Source organism: Phacochoerus africanus, chromosome 15 (assembly GCF_016906955.1).
Source record: "Phacochoerus africanus isolate WHEZ1 chromosome 15, ROS_Pafr_v1, whole genome shotgun sequence".
Classification (NCBI taxonomy): Eukaryota; Metazoa; Chordata; class Mammalia; order Artiodactyla; family Suidae; genus Phacochoerus; species Phacochoerus africanus.
In genome coordinates this window covers 127,939,569-127,961,586 of record NC_062558.1, presented here as the reverse complement: position 1 = coordinate 127,961,586, position 22,018 = coordinate 127,939,569, and the positions used below count along the sequence as shown (strand labels likewise).

Sequence of the window (22,018 nt, the reverse complement as noted above, 5' to 3'; positions counted from 1 at the left end):
CTCCTCCTCCTCTTCCTCCTTCTCCTCCTCCTCCTCTTCTTCCTCCTCCTCTTTCCCCACCTCCTCCCCCTCAGCCACCGCCTCCTTTTCCACCACCAACACCACTCCCTCCGGGGCACCCTGGTCCTTGCAGAGTCCCCAGCCGGCGCGGCCTCCGCTGCGATCCCCTGGATCCTGAACCTGCTGAGCCCAAGCTGGTGGGACAGATGGACACAGTGACACAGATTTCTTGTGCGTAGCTCTCCTCTGCTACTGCCCCCCGCGGCCCGGCGTCAGAGGACCTGGGATCGCCCCGGGAGCACGCGAGGGTAAGCGGGCAAGGGTTGGTTCCGGACGAGGGTAACGGAGCTGTTCGGTCAGACCAATCCCCACCCCCAGCAAAACTCCTGTCGGTTTCCTAGGTGAGGAGAGAGGCCGGAGCGGGGTGTCCTCCAACTACGCAAAGCTTTGAGGTCCGGGGTCGCTGCGTTCGCGATTCTTGACTGGGCTCGTTCGTTTCCGAGTTGGGACGGAGCGGCTGAACCTTCCCCGGGCGGCGGGCTTCCCACTCGCCCACAGGCACTTAATTTTTCCCTCTGGGAGGGTGCTCATCCCCACCCCCACCCCCCCAAAAAACACAAGTCCTTCTGCAACATCTGGGACTGGGGGGGATCCAAGGTCAAGAGAGTGGCTAACGTGGTACTACTATTACTGAGACGTTGTCGTTATTGTTTCGGTTAGTGTGGTTGTCGGTGTTATTATCGCTGCTGTTATTATTACAGTTATTATTATTATCTCTATTTCTATTATTATTCTGCCATCTGTTGTCCCAGGCGGCGGAACGCTGTGCAAACCTAGGGCTTGCAACTAGGGAGTACAGATCGCTTCTCCGGTCCCAGGCCGTGTCCGCATTTTCGAGCTCGCCTTCGGTTTTGGGATGATTTTAGGGCTGAGTTCCCTCGTCCCCATTGGCTCACGCAGCGGCATAATTATGATCACATCCCCCAGGCTGCTGGCGCTGCTCTCTGTTTATTGGTGGTTAAAGATCTATTATCTATTCATCAGTCGCCTCTTTTTTCCTCTTTTTTTTTTTCTTTCTGCCAATTACATTCTTCTAAATTGAAGTAACAGCAGGTATTTTGCACGTTTACAATTAATGATTTTTTTTAAATCTGACGTCGTTTAAATCTATTACTTGGAGGCCCATGTCATTTCTCTTAAGGTTGAAGAAATGCCTGTGTTTGGAGACTAGGTTGCTGTGAGACCCCAAAAAAATGTCAGCTGGGAGAGGGAGAAGAGGGAAGTCCTGTTAGGTCAGACTGCAACACCAGCAGTTTCATCAGTTGAAGGTCCCCAAGTCTTAGACGTGTCCCCTTGCTTTCCCAGCTACCCCCTCCCTGCCTTGGGATCTCCCCCTGATCCTCTGTGGTTTCATCTGCTGTGTATTTATGTTTGTGTCAATTTCTCGACTTTTTTCTTCCAAGGATAGTCTGTGTTGGGGGGGGGGGGGTGGCAGGAGGACGGTCCAAACTCCTTTTGGAAAACACTCCAGGCAAGTAGTTAGGAATGTGTTTTCTGGGCATCTGACCTTAGTGAAAGCCCAATGAGATCATCTGTACTACCTCACCCAGTGTTCTCAGGACACATATACTACACACACTCATACACACATGCATACACAAGATAGGTATGGGCCTCAGCTCTGCATTCACACCCCAAGAAATCTACTCCTGGCTCAGGCTGCGGTCCTCTGATGCTGGCTCTGGGTGGGGGCCTTGGCTGGGTTTTCCTCCCCTATCGGGTTCTCGAGACTTTGCTTTGCAGCATCCTGCCTCCAGTCTTTTTTCCCAGGTCCAAGGATCCAGGGTGTTCGATCCAGCCTTACAGGGGGGTTACATTTTGAATATGCAAAAATATTGCCTCCAGCTCAGAAATCCTTCTTTCAGTTAGGCTGAGGGACATGAGCCACAGTGTTCTCTGGGGCAGCAAGGCACCTGAAGCCACCAGGAAAAGTGGAAGTCTTTGGGCTGTGCTAGCCAGCCAGTCTGTGTGAAGGTAGGGTCGGCCTTTGATCCCTGGAAAGAAACACACTATTTAGGTGGGCTGTACATCCCGGATCCTGGAGCCCGTGGGAGCGGACCCCATTCTCCATGGGAGAATCTCCAGGAGGGCTGGAGGGGCAGGCTCGTCCTCGGGCCAGACCTTCCAACTGGGCCTTAGGCTCCAAGTGGAATACTTGGAGCGTGAAAAGCCCCACCCTGGCTGCATTTACTGCACAGTCAATATTCTTGATCTTGGCTGGGGATGTGAGAGCAAGAGGGATGCATTCAATGTCCGGGTGGTGGGATGAGGCCTGCCACGGTGTGCGATGCATTTCCCCTCTTCTAAGCTCTCAGGCTGATCGCTAATGTGCAGTTGGTACCGCCTTCAACCCTTTCCCCAATTTAGCCAGATTGTGGCCCACGCGGTGGTGGTGGTGGTGGTGGGGGGGTGTCCCAAGGAAGTGAGCAAGTCTGGAGCCCAGAGACACTCAGCCTCCCTCTCAAGGCAGGGACAGTTGGCTGGGGCAGAGGGCTGTGCCCAGTGTACAACATCCTTGCAGGCCACCGCCTCTTGCAAACTGCCATGAAAGGACCAGCTTTGCTCCTAGGGGCTGGCTGGAGTTATCCAGCAGGTGAGTGAGAGTGAGAGAGTCTTTTGTTGACCACCTTCCTGGCTGAAGTAAAATGTGCCAGTTCCTCTGTCCCTATGTGCTGCTGGCCGCAGGCCTCTCTTGGGTCCCCACGAGGAAGAAGTGTGTTTCCAGTGAGTCAGGGACCAAATTCGGAAGCCCTGGGAGCTCTGCTAATTCATGCACCTGGACCGAGGAGCTCGGGAAGCTTCGCACTGCCCGTTGATGTGCGAGAGAATTAACTAGGAAAGTAACTCATTAACCTGGCTGGGAGGGTGGAGGCACGCCAGGGCACTGGGCACTCCAGCCTGGACTCAGACCCTGAGCTGCCTCTAGACTCCCCTCCTGGGATCCAGCGGCCACCTTCCCTTTACAGGTGGCTTCTTCAGCCTTGCAGAACGCTGCCCCTCTTTGTTCCTTGGTGGCCCTGGGAGGGTGGGTATTCAGTTAAGTACCGGTGTGAGCGGTGGGAAGTGGGGGGATTTCTGAGGCTCCCTCTTAGAGCAAGAGTCTCCTGACCCCTGCACCCCAACGACTGTGCTCTGGAGCTTCAGGAACCTACACCCTGCAGGCAGCTGGACTTGCAGACACCTGATGAAAGTTCGAGTCTCATATCTGTCACAGACTGACTGAGCGATCCGGGGGAACCCCAACCCCACAAGCTCTGCTGACCTCTATTTTGTCATCTGTAAAATCACAGCCAGTGCTGCCTGAGAGGCCAGTGGAGGGTAGGAGGCCCGGCTGGTTGAGGGACTGATAGAACCCTTCTACTTCCTGATCATGGTGGTCATACCACATCTGAATGTCTTTTTAAAGCTCATAGAGTTGTACACTACAAAGAGTGCATTTAACTGTATTTATGTTATACCTTAATAAACCTGCCTCCCTGTCTCTCCAAAAGAGTCAGGCCTGGCTGGGCATTTACCTAACCTCTCTTGTTGCCTGTTATCTCTTCTGTGAAATTGAGATACATAATAGTATTTTGGCTCTTGGGGTTGTTCAAGAAGATAAGCTAAGCAAACTGCTTAAACCATGTCTAGCCTATAAGGAATGAGCTATAATAAAAGTTAGCTCCTGTCCTTGATCTTGTTGTTATTAGCGTTACCTACCCACCTCCAGAGATTGCTGCTGAGCTTCAAGACTGAACAATAAAGTTGTACAAACATAATAATGCTAGCACTCCTGCCATGCTCTCTTTCACACACACACACACACACACACACACACACACACACACACACACACACACACACACACCAAAGCCCAGAGGGAAGCTAGGGGTGAAAGAGGCTTGGATTCCTGGCTAGTGGGAGATGGCAGAGGGCAGAGATCTTTCCTGATCTTGATACCATCCGCTCTGAGTTTCCCAGCAGGCCCCCTACCTTTGGAAGAACAAACAGCAGTGCTGCTCCCTTGCCTGGCTCCTGCTAGGCCTGTGCAGTAACTGGGGTGGATGCCTAGCTTAGCTTCATACAACTCAAGAGAGGCGGCCAGGTCCCGCCTGGTGTCTCTACCTGTGTGACCTTCCCTACCTTGAGCCTTGGTTTCCTCATTTCTGAAAAGGAAATATCAGCATCTTAACAGTTGTTTGAGAGGAGTGAACTCATCCTTGGCCATTCTTCAAATATCAGCTTATGTCAGACTATAGCCTTGTACGTCCAGCCTAAGAAGTGAGCTCGGCTAAATTCAGATGAGTGAGTACCCTGAGGCTGCACTGTACTCCCCGCCAGGCAGCGCGGGAAGCACGGACATCAGTGGAGGGTGAGCCCTTTCTGGGGGCCCAAGGCATGCGGAAGATGTCGCGGGATGGGAAGATCCGGTTAAGAATTGCTCCAACTCACTGTGATTCCCAGTCATTCGGCCTCTTCAAATGAGTAGGACGGCGGTGGTAAAACAAAAAGAAAAATTAATATCCTAAAAACATTTTTTAAAATTACTACGGCAAATCCCTTTCTGGTGTCCTCTCTAGAGGCCGCTTGCCGGGCAGGCTCGGCGGCACGCGGCGGGTATCTGCGTGTGCGCAGCGGCGCCTAGTGGCGAGGGCCGGGCGCGGGCAGCATCCCTGCGGAGCCACTGAGCCGCGTGCGCCCCGGGAGTGCTGGTTGCGCTCCACTGCGAAGACCTTGCAGGGACCGCAGACTGAGCCAGGAGAGGAAGGCAAAGGAGGCTCACCGGCCACAGAGGGGAGAGGACGACTTGGAAATGCTCCCCTCCTGCATCCATCAGCTCCAGCTCTCGCCTCGGACGGAGTTCACCACCCAGGCTAGAATTTCAGCTCCACGAGGAGTTGGACTTCCTTCCGAAGGGTGCAAGGGAGAGGGGACGGGTTCTGCTCTTAAAAAGACGAGGAGGCCGTGGTCACCTGTGCCAGGGCGATATGGAGAAAATGTAGCCACAACTTCGTGCCTGTGGTCCCAAACTCCGTGGCGTGACCACGGTGGCTCAGAGAATGGGCCCGTGATGGCCTGCGCTGGCCTCGCCTGGGGTGGAGTCTGAGGACCTGGGGTCTCGGGTGCGGCTCTGCTAACTTCACGCCCCCTCGTGGCTGGCCGAGGACCTCCGAAGACAGGGGTCCTGGTGGTTATTGCTGAACTAGTAGTGGATCACCAGCCAGACTGGACGGCTGCGACCTGGCCGAATGACCAGCCCCTTCCTCTTGCAGCGCGCGGACCAGTATATGTCCCGAGGCAAGTTGATTCCTCCAGTGAGGTGATGCGGAGAATCCGCGCGGGGTTCTTTAGAAACCAGTGCGTAGCTGTTCAAAGCGTCCACTGGGGGATTGAGCCCTCGCAGGAGGTTCCAGGACCCTGGTCCAGGACTCTGATGCCCCACACGGCTGCAGGAAACAGGCGCCATCCTTCTCTGGACATTAGCGGGAGCCGACGAATGTCTAGGTCTCCGAAGTCCTTCTGTTTTGAGAGCCACCATTTCAGAGCCAGGAACTCCGCACTGACGCGTGAAGCCACAGGCAGACCTGACCATCGAATTTACCTCTTTCTCGTTGAAATTCGTCAATCTCTCAACACACAAACTGTCCCGATTCATTATTGAAAGCAAGGAAACCGATCAGAGGAGGTCCCAGTTTCTTTCTCCCTTGGCTGCCTTCAAATGAAAGTCTTAAAGGCCAAGCAAGGAAAGGCCAGGGGGTGGACTGAGGGACACAGGGACGCAGGAATTAGGGAATATAGATGCTCTTGCGCAGGCGACTGCCTGGCAGGGGAGGAGACAGCTCTGTCTCTCCTGGACTCTCTCTGCTGGTGGGTGGGTGGGGTTGTCACCCACCGACCCCCCCCCCCCCCCCCGCCGCCTGGAACTGTCCCAAAAGCTTTGGCTTCATTGGTCCACAAGGTCACGGACAGTTGCCAGGGGCTCTCTGCCTACGGATAGGACCAGCATGGGGGGAAAGCATGTGCCAACTTTTCTGCCGCCTTCTCTGGCATCTTTCTGTTCCAGGCTCTGCCCTAGTCACGGGTCACAGACTTTGTAACTTGGTGTCCAGTTCTATAAGAAGCACCCTGGGGCCATCAACAGCAATCCACTCTCCAGTGTAGGTGCTGCTTTTGAAGCATGGCATCCACCAGCCCCTCTCTCAGAAACCTCTCTCTCTCATACTCTGGGAGTTGGGGATAGCCTTAGAAAGGAGATCGTGGCCATTTGAGGAAAGAGAGAAACTGGGGGCTTTTTCTCTTGGAAGCAGAAGCTCTCGCTGAAACCTGGGGAGGATGGTGGAAAGGCTTAGGAGAACAGTTCCTCTCCCAGGGTCAAATTTTAGCTTCTAAAGGCATGTTTGCTCAACTCGATCTCAGTGAACCTCGTAATCTCGTGAGGAAGAAGTCATGATACCCATTTTCCAGATGAGAAAATCGAGGCTCAGAGAAGTCACTCCTAGAGGAGCCCTGACAGCCCTGCCTCCAGCCGCAGCTCCCGCCACCTCCCGCGTTGCCAGACACCTGCGTTCAAGCCAATGAGAAAAGGCAGCGAAGAGCCCTTGAAGGCGGCCGGGGGGCCGGGGGCGGGGGGCGCCCAAACCCTCGCACGTGGCGAAGCTTGTCCAGGTGGCCTCATACTTGCCTTGAACCCACTTGGCCACCATTGTCCTCCAGGCCACTTTTTTCCAGCCCCGGGCCTCGCCCCACGCCCTCTTGCCTCTTCCCGGGTCGCCTCCCGCAGACTCAAGCCCCAGCTTTAGGACTAGAGAGGGGCCGTGGCGGCCTTCCCGCGACCGGGAAGCGGAAGAGCTGGCGGGGCAGCTCTGGGCGGCCTAGGCCGAGACTCCGTGCGCTCCGCACTCTTGAGTTGTTCTTCAAAGCATCCCTGAAACCTCCGGGGACGCCCACAGATGGGCCCTGCGCCGGCGGTGTGGTATCCCTGAGTGCAGCCGGACGGAGACCCCTGGAAGCCAGCAAGGCTCCCCGAAAGCCCTGGCTCAGCGACCTCCGCCTTCCTAGCTCCTCTCAGCCTTCGGGGAAGAGGCCGGGGGACAGAAGAGTGGCCCTGGGCTGGGAGCCTCCGAAGGGACCCAAAGAGAGGGTCTGACCGCCCCTTCCTCCTGAGTAGAGCCCCCTCTCCCGAGTCTCGGCCCTGGCGATCCATAATTATCGGTTACTTCCTCTAGGACGATCGGAAAGGAGCCTTCTAGTTTGGGGCCGCAGCAGAACTACCCTACACACACACACACACACACACACACACACAAGCACCCAGAGGTTGGACACACCAGGCCCGCTCCCCTATTTGCGTCCTCTCCACGTGGGTGGAGAGTACACCCGATCCTGGGCGTAGGTACACCCCATGTGCCCCGCTTCCCCCGCGACCCCGTGGAGCCCCCGGCGGCTGGAGGAGAGGCGTGACTGCAGTCGCCCTCCGCTTAGCCCGGCCGCCAGCGGCTCGCCCTGAGCTGCGCAACAAAGGGTGGCATCGCGGCGGCGCGGGCAGGGACCTCATTGGTTCAATATTAGCTTTTCATTCCAGTCTATTGTGCCCATCTGAGATAATATTGACTCTGAGGTGAGAGCCCACAGACGCCAGGGCTTGTCTAACACTCCGCGGCAGGGCGCTCGAAGGAAAGAAAACCAGAAACGGAGAGTTAAAGAGACTGCAAATAAAAGCTGCTGGCGCGGCAGCGCGCCCCTGGGCCGCGCAGGGCCCGGCAGCCAGACGCTCCCCGCGGCTTGCGCTGGGGCCTCCGATCCGGGAACCCAGGGTCGGGAGAGGGTCTTGGGTAGCTCTCAGAAGCGGCACTGGGCGTTCTCATTGAAACCTGCCCTCGTTTAAAACACCCCTCCCCCATCTTCCAGACAATTGATTTTGAGGTTCCGCTTCTGGCTAATTCTGCGGAAAAACGAGTTTCTATGCACGTTGTTCTAGTACGCCAGTAAGCCCACTTGGGCAGTCGAGATATTTTCCCCTTTTTAAGCCATGTGATTCCTTAGGATAACTTTGCTGTCGAAGTGTTTCTATTCCGCGGTAGCAGAAAAGTAAACATGCGCAGCGATTATCTTTAGGCTGTATTACTTGCGAGGGCGCGGTTAATAGCGAATTTCTGTCTATGCTTTTTGCTCTGCCCTGAATCGCCGCCTTACAGCCCATACGAAGGTTTCTAACCACCTTTCTAACCAAAACTTTAAAGGGCCTCCGGAACGTCCAAATCTTGCATATGAAGATTCGTTTCAATTTCCAAATTGCCTCTAAACGGCCGCATTGGAAAAATGACACTTAAAGCTGTCTTAGGTGTCTGAGAAAGACACCTAGGTTTACACTCGCGGGACCAAACGCCGAAGGTTCAGGGCTTGCAGTGAACGGTGGGAATGGATGCGCTCCCGGTCTCCTTTCCGAAATTTGTGTCTCCCCCTTATTGGAGTCTGACCTCTGAACGAGGAGCTCTCTTAACTCTATTACTCCAATTTAGAATCTTTACATTTATTTCCAAGACACTCAGGCATGTGAGGAGCTAGGATGGGGCAAGGGACGAATCTGGGCCACCGTTGTGCGCCTCCCTCCTTCCGCTTAGGCTCTCTACGCTGCGCTGGGGCTAAGCAATCCCAAGTTCTAGCGCCCTGGATATTTCACAAGAGGACGTTTCCTTTTAATATATGTGATCTATAATATATATGGTCCATTTGTATTATATATAATTTAACATAGAATATTAATTATATTGTTTCATCATATTAGGTACTATTTAGTATATATTTAACTTCTATTTCCAATATTCTATTAGTTATTTAACATCTTTTTATGTATTATATCGTATGTGGAGATATGCGTGTAAAAGTATTTGGAGGAGTCTAATCTCCCTGCAAGTATATATTTGATCGTTTTAATGTTATGGTATTTAAAAGAAAAATTCTAATCGAAACCGCTTTGACACCAGCTATGTCTTTATAACAAATACCCTGGGATCCAATTTCAGCTCCAGAAAGGCAGGACGAGGGGGGTCGGGTAACTCTGCCATAAGGGACAACAGGTCCTCTCTGGAAAGTGGTTTTTTCCATATGCCCATTCCCTGGGGACAGAGGAGACAAGATTTTGGACCCGGCGGCCACCTCCTCTCCTCGATTGCGTTGTGGTGGTTGTTTTGGTTTTTGAGAGAGGCTATTTAGAGGCTCCAATGGTCCCTACCCTGATGTCATGAATTAAAAATGAATTTGGGAAGCGCAGCATATGCTCAGCTGAGGCGTCTGGGAGAGCAGCGGAGGCCTTTCACCCCAGCTTCTGGGCTCCAGACGCTGGGCTGAGGGTTCCGGCCTCAGCGCCCGATGCGGGAGCGCACAGTGCTCCGGGGTCAAGGGCGTTCCGTGCTAGGAAAAACTATCCCTGGCTTGGACCGCTTGCAGATCAAGTGGTCCGAAGTACGGTCCGCTTCTAATATTGATTAAGAGCCAGCCGAGGAAAGCAGGCAGCCGGGAACTCCTGCAGGAGGGCAGGGGCCAGGCGGAACAAAATCCGGATCTCCGAGGTCCGCAGGTTATCGCCCCGCACCGGAGACCCACTTTAGGGAGGGAGAGAGAAAGACAAAAGTCAGGTAGGGCCGGCGGCCAACTAAACCTGGAAAATGAGGAATGCCCCAACTTTATATACAGCCTGATGAATGAACACGAAGAGTCTACTTCCGAGGCCTGGGAGTGGGGAAGAGAAATTGGGGGGCCAAGGAGGAGGAAAAGGGTGAGGGGCGAGGAAGACTTAGGGAAAGGACGAGAGGGGTCAGAGATCGCCAGGATGCAGGACGCGGTGGGTTGTTTTTTTCTTAAAAGCGAAGCCTCCAAATGGCTACCTGGCGAACAACATGTAAAACAAAACGATGCAACGTGGCTCAAATCTGACCCAGAGACGGGGCTTCCCACTTCAGACAAAACCCCGGATTCAGCGAGTCCCGGCGGGCGGCGTTCTCCTCTGATCTGGTCCCATCCCCCCAGCGTCGGAGGCGTGTAGTTTAAAGCCTTGTGCTCTGTCCCTGACTGGGCTCGGGGCATGTGCTAAGATGAGCCAGGGACCGGAAAGTGAGAAACCATCCTCATGTTGCTAAAAATAAAACAACCGACCCCTCCCCCTTCCCCAAGGGCTGCAGTCTCAGCGCCTGGCTGCTAGGGGAGGTGTCTGAACAAGCACTGGATGCCAAGGCTTCCAGATGAAGGGTGGATCACAGTGCCAACCATGTGGATGTGGGTCTCCCCCAGATGGGCTCACATCTGGCCCATCTGTAGTATTTTCGCCATCCAGGTGATCCATCTTGCCCCTGCCCAGGGTGGTGGAAAACTTTTTGTAATTGTGGAAGCATCAGAGTTCCATATTTCTGTCCCTTGCTCTGAGCTCCCACTATCCTGGTTTAAGAGCAGCTGCTCAGGTGTACTGGGAACAAGAGAGGGTCTTTTCTATTGCTCATTTGCCAGCGGAGCATCTTCATGAAAGAGACCATTTCTGCCATTCCTGGCACCTGTTGAGGATACTGTGCTAAGCACCTTTTATGAGGATCCATCACATCCATTCCTCCAAGTGATCCACTGAGGTGCATCTCTTCTCACTTTCCAGATGAGAAAACTGGGGCTCCAGATGTGAAAACTGGGGCTCCAGATGTGAAGGGATTCACCCAAGGCCACACACATAGCTAGTAAATGAAAAGGTCTGGAATCCAGTGCAAGTTAATTTGACTTCAACATTCCCCCCCTCCACACACACACACACCTCCTATTTCCCATCAAAATGCCCCCCTTTCCCCAGCAAGGAAGTCCCACAGGGTAAGAAAAGAGGTAACACTTTGCCCTGGAGTCCCCACAAAAGTCTATGACCAGAGGATACAGAGCCTGGATCCCACATTCTCTCCGGAGCATTTATTCCAGGTCTGGAAGAAAATGAGCAACTGGCATGTGGGTGATGTACATGGTTTACAGGGAGCTTGCTCACACCTCACCGTAGTCACCTCTCGCACCCTCAGCCTTCAGGGGGATTCTGCCCTTACTGCTCCCATCTAGAGAGGCAGCAACGGGCTCGGTGCGGGGGAACGACTTGATCACTGCCCAGCCAGTTTGCACAGAGCCCTGGCACGGGCCTGGGCCGGCCCATTCCAAGCCTCACAGCTCTGCAGATACCACATATGGGACCATTTAACCAACAGAGCCTTGCATTCTGTTGTGAAATTGCTAGGTTGTTTTCTCTTTGTTTTAAGTGTTTCTGCAAATGTTATTTCAGGATTCAAAACTTTCTCTTCATTTACACCTCTCTTACACTCATTCTTTCTCCATGTACCTACCAATCTGTATTGTAGGACTTAAAGAAACAGAACAAGGAGCCCCCTTATCTCTCTTCAAAAGTTACCCAGAGACCATCATGTATAGATTTTATCCATTTTTGCTGTATTATCATTTGCGTATTTGACTCTATTTCCGTTTGCTTTACGTGCATCACTATCACCCAAATGTGGGATTGAGGGTTTGAAATGGTGTGTGTATATTTTTTATGACTTTAATAGTGTTTTTAGCACTTGTCTGGAAGATGCTTTCTCTTTGCTAAGATCTAAGGGGGAGAATGTGAGGTTAGAAGAATCCTTTGAGCAAATAATTCCATATCCAAAGGGATAACTGAGACTCTAGATAGGAAAGGGCTTGAAGGGTCTCTAACCTTGAGATGATGAAACAAGTCCCACACCACCAGCAAGAAACTGGCGGGGGGTGTGTGGGGGGGTGTTCTCAGCCTTCAGACAGCCAGGGGTCCATCCCCACATTCATTCTGAACCTTGCTTGTTCACTCTGCAGAAGCTCCATGCCCCCCATCTTATGAAAAAGCTTTATTTGTTCTCATTATCATAACATTGTATGTATATTTCTATACTAGACTAGATAGACTAGAATGTATAAAGAAGAAAGTAACAATCACTTAAATTCCCCCTGGCCAGAGGTCACCACTGTCAAATATTTGGGGATGTTAATTTTTGACACCTTGAAAAGTGCATGCTTACAATATGTGTTCTAGGAAATAAAATAAAGAAATATACTATGTGATTCTGTTTACATAAAGTTCATAACTAGATATTAATTCTCTGGGAGAGGGTTCACTGGAAAAGGGCACAGGGGAACTTTCTGGCATCCTAGAAATGTTCTATATCTTGATTCAGGCCATGGTTAACACAGATCCATAAAAATGCCAAAACTCATTGAACTTAAGACCTGTATATTTTACTATAAAATGTTATACCTCATTAAAGAAGAAAAGGAAAGAATTCTGGACAAATACTATAGCAAAAGACCGGCTAACTGGGCAGGTGGGAAAGAAGCAACATTTTAAAAAGCATGAGATGGGAGTTCTCGTCCTGGTGCAGCGGAAACGAATCTGACTAGGAACCATGAGGTTGCAGGTTTGATCCCTGGCCTCACTCAGTGGGTTGAGGATCTGGCATTGCCATGAGCTGTGGTGTAGGTCGCAGACATGGCTCGGATCTGGCGTTGCTGTGACTGTGGTGTAGGCCGGCGGCTACAGTTCCAATTAGACCCCTAGCCAGGGAACCTCTATATGCCGCGGGTACAGCCCTAAAAAGACTAAATAAATAAATAAATAAATAAATAAATAAATAGCATGAGATGCGGAGCTAAAACAAACCACACACAATACCCGCAACTTGACAGAAGAGAATACCAGGCTTGCTCCCCCACCCCACTTCTGTCCCAATGCACCAGCCTCTCTAAATCCAAGACGGCTGGATCCTTTAAAAGGAAATACAACCTTAAGATCCTGCTGGGGCCCACCATTTACCAGACTCTCTCTTCTTTGATGCTATTACTCCATGTTTGCATTTCCTGATGGAGGCAGGAGGGAGGGGTCCCTTGGCGTCTAAGAAGTTTCTTTCTTAATCACTCTCTAGGACTCGGGATGTTTGAACCTCCTAGAAACAGTGTTATAAATGATGGTCAAGGTTCCAAGTGTCTCCTCCCCAAAAATCTATTAAATGCCTACTCATAAGCTATGTAATTTTAGGCTTGGTAAGAACATAAGTCCATTGCGTTATAGTGGTTGTGTGCCATGTAAAAAAATGAGAAGAAAGCAAAATTCCTTTTCCAAAAGCATACCTGCTATCTGCCAGGCAGTATGTTGACATTTGAGATTCAAAAACGTCTTCCCTCAAGCAGCTCCTTATCTAGCGGAGAAAGACTACCTTGTAAATAAATAAGTGCCATAAGGTCTTATAGATGTTTTCATGGAGGTTGTCATAATTAAACAAATTTAATTTAAACATAATTTCAACAAAACAGAAAAATAGAAGTGACCATTAGCTGGCGAGAGAAAACATAATTTGCAGCAGGCAGAATTGATGGGATAAGGAATTAGAGGAAGACCTAAGAGAGACTCTAAGAGGCTATGGGGCATTTTGGCCCCAAATCTGGTTCTTCTTCAGAATGTGTTTTCCCTTTTCACTGCTCTCAGAGCGTTACCACTTGACTTCACAGTCCTGACTGGGGTTGGTTATTGGTTTTGCTTTCGGAGGGAGGAGTTCCTGCTGTGGTGCAACAGGATCTCTGCAAGTGCTGGGAGCCAGGTTTGAACCCTGGCCCAGCCCAGTGGGCAATGGGCTGAGGATCCAGTGTTGCTGTAGCTGCTGCATAGGTCACAACTGCAGCTCAGATCTGATCCCTGGCCAGGGAACTCCATATGCTGTGGGGCGGCCAAAACAAACAAACAAAAAAAATTATTTGGAGGCGTAGAAGTGGGTAAGACTTGCAATTCCAAAAAGAAAAGGAATTTCTTTTTCTCACCAAGCCTTCCTCCAAGGAGAAGGATTGTCGGAGCTAGATTTAGCCAGGAGCAACAGAGGAAAAAGCATAACCCCCAACACTGAAGAAAGAAAAAGCCATTCTCCACACCAGCCACCAGATGGTGAGGTTGGCTCAGAACGGCTTGGTTGCTGTCTTGAAAGCAGAGTGGATTGGGAAGCCCTGTGCCTTCACGAGTATGGAACCACTTAAAATCACATATTTATTTTATTGGGGGATCATTTGTTCATTCAACCAGCATGGTGCATTTGCCATTTATAAGGAAATTTGCAAGTGACTTGCAATTAACAGGGTTAAAATATTGACTGAGTTGTGGTCCTTGCCTTCAAGAACAGTTTGGAGAACTAGAAAACTGTTACTTAATGTACCCAGACAGTGTTTTTCCCTCCTGATAGTGTTTTCATCAGTAAGTTGGGGGTAATGAGAATGCAGGATCTGCTGACCTCACACAAGCTAGAATATGATCAGGGAATAAAAAATACCTTTGTAAAACTGGAGGTGTTAGACGAGCATTCATCATGAAAATAGTTTTCAGCTGCATCTTCCCCTGGTTGGTCAATTATTCATTCAACAGATGTTTATTGTGCACTTAGGCTGAGCAGTCATAGTTCTGGGCACTGGGGACATAATAGTGAAGAAAACAGACCAAATCTCTGCCTTCATGGAGCTGACATTTCTCAGTAGAGCATTCTGCTGACACGAATAAAAAGACTCATCAGCCACATGAGGGAGGCCAAAAGCTTAAGGCTAAAAAACTATCTATTCACTGTTCAGAATATTGAAAAACTGGCAACAATCTAAGTATTCCTTGCTGGGAGACAAGGTTTTTTGGGGTTTTTTTTAAGTTTTGATACTTAGCTACAACAGAAAACTGTGTCAGTATTAAAAAAATGGAAGTAGCTATCTGTATAGAGTATTGTGGAAAGATTTCTAAGACCTGTTAAAGGAAAGCTAGTTCCAGAATAATGCATAAAATGATCCAGTTAAAGTTTCAAATTTACCCTACTTGTTTATGTTTTATTCACATCCTAACATATAGGTAAGTGTGAATACTTAGATGGAAACTTGGAGAAAAAGTCTGGAAAGATACACAGTTGGCAGTAGTGTTACTTCAGGAAAGGAGAGGTGAACTGATGGAGGTGGGGTGTAGACAGGGCACTTTCACAACTACGGTGGTAATTTCTGACAAAGAGAGTGCATTCATTTCTGCCTGTGTAATTAAACAAGGAGACACATGCATGTGAGTATAATTGAGTTATAGCAATATGTTTATGGATGATAATTGTTACTCTTTAAATCTCCTCTAATATTGTTTTAATATATCTATAGAGATATATACAGAAAGATGAAATGATGCCAAAACATAAAGGGTGGAATTAAAACATAGTGTCCTGGCTCAGAACTCTTGCCTCTCCCCACCCCACCTGCAGTTTATAGTGAAACCTTTTTTTAAGAGCATCATGGGATGTTGGATAGAAACCCTTGATCTCCCAGTTCTGAGGCAGATGTAATTATTTCATAGTTAAGTAGCCTCAAGGATCTTTGCAAAAGATATGATTTCATTATGAGAGCATCATGCCTCTCCCAGGAATAATTGAGTTTCAGCTGGAGCCAATGCAGGGGTTCTGGTATGTGATGGGTGGGTCCCAACTGGGTCCCCTGGTTCCCAAACCAAGCCAAGTGAGCTAGCCTTAGCTCTGGCTGATTTCTGAAAACCAGCTCAGACATCCCGGCCAAATTTTCTCCATTGTGTGTGAGTGTCTCTCTCTGTGACCTTGGGCAGGCCTTTGTTGCTGCTGGGTTAATGGAAGAAGCTGGACTGTATGGACTATAACTTCATTTCCAATCTTAAACTTCTAATTTCTATTGTGGCAAGTTGTTATGAGAAAAGACCACATTTGTTCCCAAGCACCTGCCATGTGCTGAGACAGAGAAGCAGAAAAACAAGGTCCTTGGCCTTAAGGAATCATGGTGGAGTCAAATTCTTGCAGATGTTGAAGCTGATGAAACTGCTAGAAATATGGACTCAGGACAGAAGCATGGAGATCTTCCTCCACTGCTCTGTGGTCCCCAGGTCTATATCTCTTGGGTAAAACTGACCTCTGTTCTTCTAGTCTCCTTGCTCTGAAATAAAGCTGGTAGTAGAGCCCCTAGCCATTCTGCTTGGCTCCAGGTCCCAAAGACACCCACATGCATGTTACAGGAGGGAAAAAAAGTCTCGGGTGGGGCAAGGATAGCCTGAGGTCAGATGAGCTCTAGGAGGGCTGGAAATGGGACCTGTGTCTTTATAGCCAATCCACCGATTCAGCAAACTCACAATGAGTACCTGCTCTATGCCAGGCACCTTGCTGGAGTGTGGGAGCACAGGTGGGAATCAACCAAACATAGGGCTTACTGAGCAGGGCTTCAGAGCTTAGAAGCCTCTCCTCGGCAGGACCATACCCTCCTTTAGAAACCCTCAGACCTGTGCCCTTCTCCAGGGCCCCCTATATCCGGTCTAGCCACCAAGGCTACTAGCATGCTAGACACTGAGTCAGAGGCAAGGGGGTCAGAATTCATCCTAGGCTATGCAGCTCCGCAGTGCCTCCAGCCATTCTCAAGCAAAGGGAACTTGCTTCCATGGGCTGTGGGCAGGTAGGAGTTTTCCCAGAAGAGAAGCAGCAGTGCAGCAGGAGCAGAGAATTAGCACCAAGATGACCCTACCTCTCATTCCCTCTCCAGACCTCCTCGCTGTGGAACAGGCCAATGCCTCAGCCTCCTGAGCCTCAGTTGTTTCTTCTGTAAAATGGGAATGACAACATTCACACCAATTCTTCTTCCTTCAAGAGATGATGCTGGAGATCAAATGAGGCAAAAGGTGGAAAAGTCAATTATAAAGCACTTTCAAATACAAGCTGATGGTGTGGCACACTTGGAAACAGTGATCTTCCTGCTATCTCCCCTGTATGGCCTGCACCCCATCAGGAAGACCCTTTGCCAGGCAGCTGTGTGAGGTTTACGAGTGCAGTGAGTGCAGGAGCGGTTGCTGGGGTGGCAGAAGAAACTCTGGGCCCGCTCACCACTTGTCAGCTGGAGGGGTCCTTCCAGAGCCCGAAGATTCCCTCCCCAGATTTTCTTTATGAGACAGGCGGGCAAGCTGGCACTGGCACTGGTTGGGCAGCCCCAGGAGATGGGGCTGGAGAGGCTCCATCACTACTATGGGTTCAGACCTCACCCTGAAACCCATTAAACCCATGTCTTGTAAGCCCTACAGGTGGTGTCAAGAGGCATTTTTAGGGCACTGACGGGCTTCTCCAAAGGGAGAGGCTCTAGCTGGGTCTGTGCGCTACTCTGCAGGAAGAAGCAGTGTTTAGGGGCAGCAGGATCTGGGGCATCAGGAGAACCAGCGCCTCTGGTCCTCACGTGCTGTCCACCTTGGGCGATCCCCTCTCTTCACTGGGCACAGCTGGCAGGTGTGCATCATTTTTCGTTTGTTCTTTTAAGTTTTATTGAAGTATCGTTGATTACAATGTTGTGATAATTTCTGCTATACAACAAAGAGATTCAGGTATACATGTACACACATCCATTCTCTTTCAGATTTTTTTTCCCGCATAGGTTATCACAGATGTGCATTTGTTTTTTATTTTAAAGGTGACCCATGATCATAAGACATGTAAATGTGGCAGAAGAGGAAAAAGTTGGTGACAGTGCCTCCCCCATCCTACGATCCTTGATAGTCTGCTGTAAAGTTTCTTCTCAATATCCAACTAACCATGCACGCTTCTGAAATGGAATTTGGGATCACACATACATTGCTCTCTTGGGCTTTCCCCCTATCCATGCCTAGGTCTGCCGCCTTCCTTCAACCAACTGCAGAGTATCCCAGCATTGGACTATTTTGTGACTATTTCCACAGGGTAATCCCTAAAGTGAGATTACAGGATCAAAAATATTTCTCTACCTCCTCAATATGTTGCATATTATCATTGCTTTTTCGAATTTTGGTGTGAAAATGAAATTGTGTTCGAATTTTAAGTTGCTTAAGTATTCATGAGGCTGAGCATCTTTTTTCTTTTTTCTATGTTTAGTGGCTATTGTATTTCTTCTGCAAAAAGCTTGCTTGGGTGGCAGCCCAATTTTTCTCTTGGAATGATGCTATTTTTCATATCTTTTAAAAAATTTTTAGAAATTTTTATTGAAGTAGAGTTGACTTACAGTGTTGTGTTCATTTCTGCTGTACAGCAGCGTGATTCAGTTACACATATGCACATATCCATTCCCATATAGGTTATCACAGAATATTGAGTAGATTTTCAGGGGCTATACGCAGGGCTCCATTTACCCTGCATTCCATATACCATAGTGTGCCCGTGCCATCCCAAGCTCCCCAATCTTTCCCTCCCCCCGACCTGGTATTTTTCTTAATTTAAAACAGCACTTTATATAGTAAAGCCCTCAATCTACTGTTTGTCATACATTTTCCCCTCATTTATCTTCGTTTATGGTATGTGTTTTGCACACACAAAACTTAAATAATTATGCAGGTGAAATTTTTAATTTTTTCCTTTCTGGATTCTGAGGTGTATCTCTTTTCAAGAAAGGCCTTCTCAGTCTCGAGATTATGGAATTCTTATTTTTTTAGTTTCTTTTCCAATTTTTATAATTTTTAAAAATGTATATACATCTTCATTACATTGCAATGTATTTTGTGTGTGTGAATGTGGCACGAGGTGAAAACTCAATTTTTCCCTCCTCCAGATGGGTAACTAATTATTCCAGCATTGTTTATGGAAAAATATTTAGTCTTTCTCCACTAACAAGAAATACAATCTTTATCAGATACTAGATTCCCATATATACACTTTATTTTATTAGCCTATTTTATTCTATTTTACACTCTTTTATTCATTTATCTATATGATCTTCCTACAACCTTGTCATAATGCTTATTATTCTGACTTTGTATTATCTTTTAAAATCCAATAAAGCAAGCATCCTCTTTTATTTTTTTACAAAAATTGTTTATTCCCATGTATCCATCCAATCTCCCAGACAAAAGTTCGAATCAATTTGTTCTTTTAGTCAGAAATTTTACTGAAAATTATAAACTAACTTGGAGGAGAATTGAAATCTTCACAACGTTTAGCCATCCCAAGCAGAAATACAGTATTTAGTTTATTTAGATTTCCTTTGATATACTTCAATATTTGCTTCTAAACAGGTATTAGATATTTCTTGCATGAATAAGTCACTGTATTTTTAGTTTTGTGGGTAATTTATGCTTTGTTTTGTTTTTGCTATGGTGAATGGAATAATTTTCATTTTATATTTTCAACTTGTTATTACTATTATATAAGAAAGCTAGTTTGTGTCTGGGAATCCTTGCAAACTCTCTTATTTTTTCTATTAAGTAATCAGTGGAGTCTCTTGGATTTTCCATTTAATAACTGCTTGACTTATTAGCCTATTATAGAAAATGAAAACATAAAAAAGGAAAGAAGCGAACAGTACTTGTAAAATCAATTCTTCTGAAATAGACATTGTTAAGATTTTGATGAATGTCCTTCAAAAAAGTATGATATATATATACACACATAGGTACTTAAAGAGTATCATAATATATAACACTGTGCATATATCTACTGAAGTAGACAAACATATATGTCTATGAATTAAGTAGACATGTATATCAAATCTCACAGACAGCATCATAACATGAATATTGTTTTCTAATCCACTTTTCCTACTTAATAAAATGTTATCCAACCTTTTTTCCATGTTATTATTCTACATTAGCATTTTAATGACTGCATTAAATGTATGAATTTATTTAAGCGATCCTCTCACTTTGAACAGTTGAGTCTATTTTGCAATATTGTGATTCTAGAGTAAATACCTCATTACCAAAATATTTATGAATATTATGATTCTTTCTTTAGGAGAAATTTGTAGAAGTGGACTTTCTGGATGCAAAAGGCTTTTGCGACGAAGTTGACAAGTTGCCTTCAGAAAGCTTATTCTCCCACCTCTGCTTTTAAATACATATTTCTGCTTCACATCTCCCCTTCTTCAAAGAACATTATACAACAGGCATTTCTTAAGTTCTTCACCTCACTGGCAACATTATTTTAATAGTAGCATTCTGTCAGCCACCAACCCTCCTTGGAGCCTTCACAGTTCCTTCTGTTTCCTGGGATAACCCCCAAATTCCCAACTTCCAGACCAAGCAGCTTCATTTGACAACGGGGAGCCTCCCCTGGGGGCTCCAGCTTCTAAGTTAAAATAAAATGGTTAACTCAGCCCAATCCTGTTCACTCCGTGCAGCGGGAAGGTGGCCAGGAGGCACCATGAAATGGAAATCATTCTAAGAGTTTTCTGCCGTGTATTTTTTCTACACGGTGGAGAAGATTCATTTGTGTTTTAAACAAAAACGCCCCCTTCTTGTCATTTTCTCTCAGTCAAAAAGGTATCATCTTTTCCCCCATCAGGTATTTGCTTGGCAAGAAACTCCTCATTCAGAAACCCTTCCAGCAAGGGGATAATTTTTTCTAAGGCAGCGAGTGACTACACACACATCTGCATTGACAAGTCACAACTTATAGCCTTCTATGGTGTTTCTGCGCTTTTGAAAATGTTAATAAAAACTTAATGTGGAAAAAAAACAACTTTTTCCAAATATGTGTACCAATAAGCCCAAGGCAACTCATACTTTCTTATAAAATAAAGTAGGTCACTCACATCAATCATGTTGTCTTAGCACATTTTTTCCAAATTAGGAATTCTCAATCCATCAGACCCGGTTATGGCATCCCTTTTCCAAACATTTCCTTTTAATATGCTCTTTAACATGATAAGCAAATCTAATAGAATACATTAGTGTCACTTTTCCGTGATGGAGTGTTTCCTCCTGTTGTGACCCACGATGCATTCAGGGAAAGATTTTTACTGATTCCCCCTGGAACAGCGATTGTTTATGGCACATGTGCCAATGGCCCTAAAGCTGCCAAGGCTACACTTGGGTGCTGACCTTAGAAAGACCCCAGGACTCTGACCTCACCTCTCCAGGGATCATAGATGTAGAAAACTCAAAAGATGTGTGTTTCCCAAAGCAAAATAATAAATCCAGATTCTGTACGTGAGGAGTGTTTAAATTGAGGCTGTCGATTCAGTAGAGTTGCACATGCACACAGACTATCCCATACAGATCAAAAGCTTGTACTGGGCTTCATTTTAAAACCACATTGCTTGCAGAACATTTCCAAATCTCCTGAATCACGCAGCAAGGGAGGATCTTTGGCTTCAGACACGTGGGATGCTCCAAAACCAGTTACCATCTCCTTGCAAGTGAATTTGGACATTGTATGAGATGCACGCTCTGTTTACAACCCACTGGAGATAAATATATTTGGATGTTCATATATTTGACAACATTTACCTGGCAAAACCAGAGTCTTTGTTTCCACTCATATCTCTGGTTCCTGGACTTGTGTGTTCAGTGTTAGCACTGGCCTTTCTTTTATCTGGACAGAGTTTGGGAATAAAACACTTGTGAAAGTTGGGGATTGGGAGAGGTTTGTGGGCACCCAGGAATTCAGTTGTTTCAGGCTTTTTGGCCACCCAGCAGGAAAACATCTAAATGGAAAAGGAAAAGTTTAGTTTGTTTTCTGGATCTTTCGAATGGATACGTAAGGTCCTGCGGACACTGGTTTCGATGGCCCATCCTGTAAGTCACATCACTTCTTCCTAATGTCCTAGGAAACAGGAAAGTAATGTTATGGCCTCTGATCAGCCATAGCTTCCTGACCCTGCCCCATTCTTGCCCAGAGCTAATGACTTGAGGCTCTGTGTGTCCATCACAAAAATGCGTGTGCTAGGGGCAGTGACGGACACATAAAGTCATAGCTCCTGCCCTTGAGATGCTTGAGGTCAGGCTTGATGTCAAGTAGAATACAATAAGGAAAAGAAAAAAAAAAATCCAGGGAGCTCAGAGGAGGGAGAGGTCATTGCCAGGTAAGGGTGAGTGCAGAAAAAGATTGAGAAGCCAGTCTTTGAGCCGGGCCCTGACCAGTGAGTGGGCTTTGGATCTGCACAGATGGGGGAAGGGCATTCTAGGTCAAAGGCACAGTGA

At 47.7% G+C, this 22,018-nt stretch overlaps 1 long non-coding RNA gene across 1 annotated transcript; it reads left to right on the top strand.

The window, feature by feature from the left end:
* Positions 1-43: 43 nt before the first annotated feature.
* LOC125116595 (uncharacterized) lies at positions 44-20,633 on the top strand. Its single transcript, XR_007132382.1, has 3 exons — positions 44-308; positions 16,630-17,360; positions 19,830-20,633. It is a non-coding gene; the product is annotated as an uncharacterized LOC125116595 (long non-coding RNA).
* The last annotated feature ends 1,385 nt before the right edge of the window (positions 20,634-22,018 follow it).